A 5,034-nucleotide genomic window follows, 5' to 3' on the forward strand; every position below is an offset into this window, starting at 1 on the left:
CATCAATACCAAAACCAATCAATAGAAAAAATAACATAAAAAAACAAAAGTACATAAAAAAAAATGTAAAAAACAAAATAAAAACATTGTAGATGGAAATCTGCCAGTGTGGGGCAACCCAGGCCAGAAAAATCTCCACTAGATTATTTAGGGGAAAGGTAGCAGATGTCTGGGTAGTTTTATAGTAGCTTTTTTGGCTGCTCCATATGATAGCTGATACCTGCTGCCATCTGGTGCTGCACTGTCCTGCCTTTGTACATTTGAGGCTACTCTCAAATACTCGTATTACACTCTCATTTCCACTTCAAGCTAAAACCTGTTTCATATACCAGCCCTCAAAATTTCCACTCGTCTGCTTGCATTTGGTGAGTGAAAATAAACTAAGGGCAAGTGGAGCACACCTGCCAGGAAGAAAGATGGCAGTGGGAGCTTCCTGTCCCTTCTTCTCCTCCTCCTCCTATTAGCGTGGCTGCCTTGTCTTTCTCTATGCATTCATTCACAACAAAAAATTCGACAGCTGCTACTCTCTGTTATTTTGCTCACATCGGCTCTTTACTGCCACCTGTGGCTGCTTCCTGAATGTGCTCTCCTTGTGTGAGTGCTGCTTGTACTGTATTCTGGATTGTGATGGCTGCAGCTCCTCTCAGGGACATGTGTCAGCTTTGTGGAAATGAACTGGGACAAGGAAGACCTCCTTCACAAGTAGGGTCTGTGTGTATAAGTGAGAGAAGGGGCTGTTTGTGTACAGGGGGGGCAGAATTGTGTGTTGTGTGTGTGTTTTGTACGTGTGGTGTGTGTGTTGTGTGTATGTGTGTTGTGTGTGTTATGTGTGTTGTGTGTGCATGTGTGTGTTGTGTGGTGTTTGTTATGTATGTATGTGTGTTGTGTGTTATGTGTTTGAGTTGTGTGGTGTTTGTTATGTATGTGTGTGTGTGTGTGTGTTATGTGTGTGCGTGTTGTGTTTGTGTGTGGTGTGCTATGTATGTGTTGTGTTTGTGTGTGTTATGTATGTATGTGTGTTTGTATGGGGGGTGGCTGCCTGCAGGACTGAGGGATGGTCAGTGGCTGGATTTGGTGGGATGGCCAGTGTGTTGGCCCTGGGGAATATTGATGGTCAGGCCCGGTGGGGGGGGGGGGGATGGGTTGGTGGTCCAGGCCCAAAGCTGTGTAAGAGGCACCAAAATGTCTGGTTACCCTGTCTGCCCCACCCTCAGTATAATTTGTAATTATTACACTGAATAATAATTATAATAATAATAAATAAATAACCAATACCAGCAATTGGCAATCATATTTCATTGATATGAATGTGATGGATAAAATAAGGATAAAATATAATCATTTACAAGGGCATGCTTAAGGGCGAAATTAAGGTTGGGGCAGGGTAGGGATTAGGTGGGGCAACTGGTGGTGAATAACTCTTAAAGTGTTACTAAACCCAGTAATGAAAGTAGTTCATCCGCCCCCCCCCCCCCCCCCCTCGCCCCCCACAGTTTATAAATCTTCTTTTTACATTAAAATACGGCCACTATATACCTTTTTGGATGATCTATATACCACGGTTACATAAACTGCACAGTTTCTCCAGTGCTGAGTTCAGCAAGGAGGAGATTTCCACTGCAGCCTGTGTACATGCCCACATGTGTGATGTCAATATCATGTGACCTGACTATCTTTGAGAAAAAGTAACAGTTCTCTCCAGTATAAAAGACACAACTGAGCAGGTGCAGGTTGGCTACCCTGCCTGTCTTAGCTGGCCTTCCCCAGATAGACAGTGCAGGGGGGGAGGATCTGTGCATACAGGATAAAACAGCGTTTTTAGACAATGCAGAGGATTAACCCCTTAAGTTCCACAGTGAGTATAACAAGTAGGGTTGTCCCGATACCACTTTTTTAAGACCGAGTACAAGTACCGATACTTTTTTTCAAGTACTCACCGATACCGATTACCAATACTTTTTTTAATGTCACGTGACAGTGTTTTTTTTGGGTTTTTTTAAAAAATTTTTACAATTTTTTTTTGTTTTTTTACAATGCTTTTTCTTTTTTTTCTTTTTTTTAGGGAGGGAGGGGGTGGATGGTGTCTGTGTGTTTTTTATTAAAATTTTTATTATTTTTTACAATAATTTTGTTTTATTATTTATTGCAATAATTTTTTTTTTAATCAGCCCTGTTGGGGGGCTTTGTGAGATATCAGGGGTCTTAATAGACCCCTGAAATCTCCCCCTTGAGACAGAGAAAGAGACTGAGGATAGAGATTCCCCAGTCCCTTTCTCTGCAGCCTCAGCTGCACTGAAAATTAATGGAGAGAAGACAGCAGCTCCTCTCCATTCATAAACTGAGACATCGTAATCACAGGAGGATATAATGTTTCAGTTATGTGAATGGACAGAGTCAGTGATCACTGACTCTGTTCATACATCAAAGGGAGGATGACATGGAGAGGGACAGCAGAATGGAGGGGGACACGGAGGAAAACTGGAGGGGGACAGCAGCAGAAAGGAGGGGGACAGCAGCAGAACGGCGGGCGACACGGAGGAAAAAAATGAGGGGGACAGCAGAATGGCGGGGGACACGGAGGAAGAAAGGAGGGGGAGAGCAGAACAGAGGGGGACAGCAGCAGAACGGAGGGGAACATGGAGGAAGAAGGGAGTGGGACAGCAGAATGGAGGGGGACTGGAGGAGGATGCAGTGACAGTCAGCGGTGATCGTGTGTGGGGGAGTTACAAGCACAGATCACCGCTGTATAGATTTCACTAAAGCAGCTGAAAGCCGCTGGGGGAGAAGCTTGTAACTCCCCCACTCACCAATCACCGCTGACTGTCCAGGTATCGGGTGAAGTATCGGGAGCATTTGCCCGAGTACAAGTACTCGGGCAAATGCTTGGTATCGGTGCCGATACCGATACTAGTATCGGTATCGGGACAACCCTAATAACAAGCATGCTATGCTGCATATACACACTGATTTTACTGTTGTGGGTTCAGTAACACTTTAAGGCCTGGCTAGTAGCTCAGGACTTGAAATTTTGAGCCTTGTCATATTTCCTATTTTGCGGCCTAACAAAGTTGCATATATTTTGTCCAGTCACTGAACAATATTTGTGACTATTGTTTCTCAGATAATCCACTCTAATTTGTACTGCACGATAAAACCTGTCTTGTCTAATTCAATTTTCTGCCTTTTTATGTACCTACATACTGTCCTGATGCTAGCCATACCTGAAGCCTGTATTTTGTAAAATGTGGGAATAATTAAAGGTATGGGGATATGGGAATGGGGGAGATTTGGGCAATTTAAGGTGGTGGTTTTGAAGTGTTTTTACTAAACCTTTATGAGAACACAGTGTGGTACTGTGAACAAATAAGCACACTATACTATTAAACTGTTGTAGCATTAGTCAATTTGTACAAAGAGAAGGGGTTTAGCTATATTTTCTCAAGCATAAACTTACTAAGGGTTTTAGATCTGTTATGTCTGCTACTTTCACCATTACATTTAGGGCTATAACCACTGTATAAAGTTGTCACAGCCAAAACTACCTAAAAATAGATTTTTTTAAGCTGAAATGTATTAGATTGGCATGCTGCTGCTGTATTTAGGAAAAGCTGAATGTAAAAGTAAAAAAATAAATTAAACACCAAAAATTAGAAATGGGCCAAACACTTCCGGTTTCAGTTAGCACCAGAACTCTCGAACATCGCAAAAGTTTGGACCTGAACAACGAAGCCCATTGAAGTCTATAGAACCAGAATTTTAAAACGAAAGTCCCCATTTTAAAGGCTTATATGCAAGTTGTTGGCCATTAAAAGGATATAGGGGCCCGGCTACTGCCCTGGGGTACAAAATGCAATAAAAATGTTTAAAAAAGATTGTTTTTAAAGGAGCAGTGATTTTAATGATGCTTAAAGTGAAATAATAATGCCCTGTACACACGATAGGATTTTATGATGGAAAATGTGTGATAGGACCTTGTTGTCGGAAATTCCGACCATGTGTAGGCTCCATCACATATTTTCCATAGGAGTTTCCGACACACAAAGTTTGGGAGCTTGCTATAAAATTTTCCGACAACAAAATCCGATCGTGTGTACACAAATCTGACGCACAAAGTGCCACGCATGCTCAGAATAAATTAAGAGATGAAAGCTTTGGCTACTGCCCCGTTTATAGTCCCAACGTACGTGTTTTACGTAACAGCATTCAGAACGATCGGATTTTCCAACGACTTTGCATTGGCCTCAATTTACTACACAGTAACATGGGGTCACTTTATTAATGCATAATATTTTATCACATTTTTTATAACTGGAAATATTTTCAATTTGCAAAAGGTTTATTGCTGACATAAAATATATTTATACTGCAAATGTTTTTCTTATTTAATTATTGATTTTTTTCTGTATATAAAAATCAATTCACAAATGATTATAAATAATTAATTATAATGTAATGAATCATATGGCCATTTCAGATATAAATAGTACATAGCAACATCTACTATGCATGTGATAAAACATACATGTGAGTATAGGTAAATTTGTATCTGTTTCACAGACAAGCCTTATATGTAGTATATCCCTATACTATATGAAGCAGAGAATGCGACATGCAACAAACATTCACTCCTAGTAAATCTTCCTGATGCATGTCTTTTAAATTACAGTGATGAACCTACAGTGAATGTGTGATGAATGTCACACTGACCACTTTATACCTTTGCCTCAATTGTTAGTAGAGTGTTAATATTCAGTTTCCTTGCAGGGGATTAGCAGCATACTGTACAGTGTTTCTTTCAATGCTCAGGTCTATAGTCTTTGGATTGAAAAGCCCTTTAACTTTAATAACGTAAAAATTAGAAGTCCACCGTAAAATAAAACTGTACGGGTGATGTTGTCAGCTGTGTCCTCTGCAGAGCAGAGCTTCTGCCGCTGGAGATCTGGTCAGATCGGCTTCAAAAAAGGTATGTATACTGATTTTTTCTTTACAGGGCTAGATAGGTTAGTGTTAGATCCGTGATGTCTATAGATGCAG

This window comes from Aquarana catesbeiana, linkage group LG02, assembly GCF_042186555.1.
Source record: "Aquarana catesbeiana isolate 2022-GZ linkage group LG02, ASM4218655v1, whole genome shotgun sequence".
Lineage (NCBI taxonomy): Eukaryota > Metazoa > Chordata > Amphibia > Anura > Ranidae > Aquarana > Aquarana catesbeiana.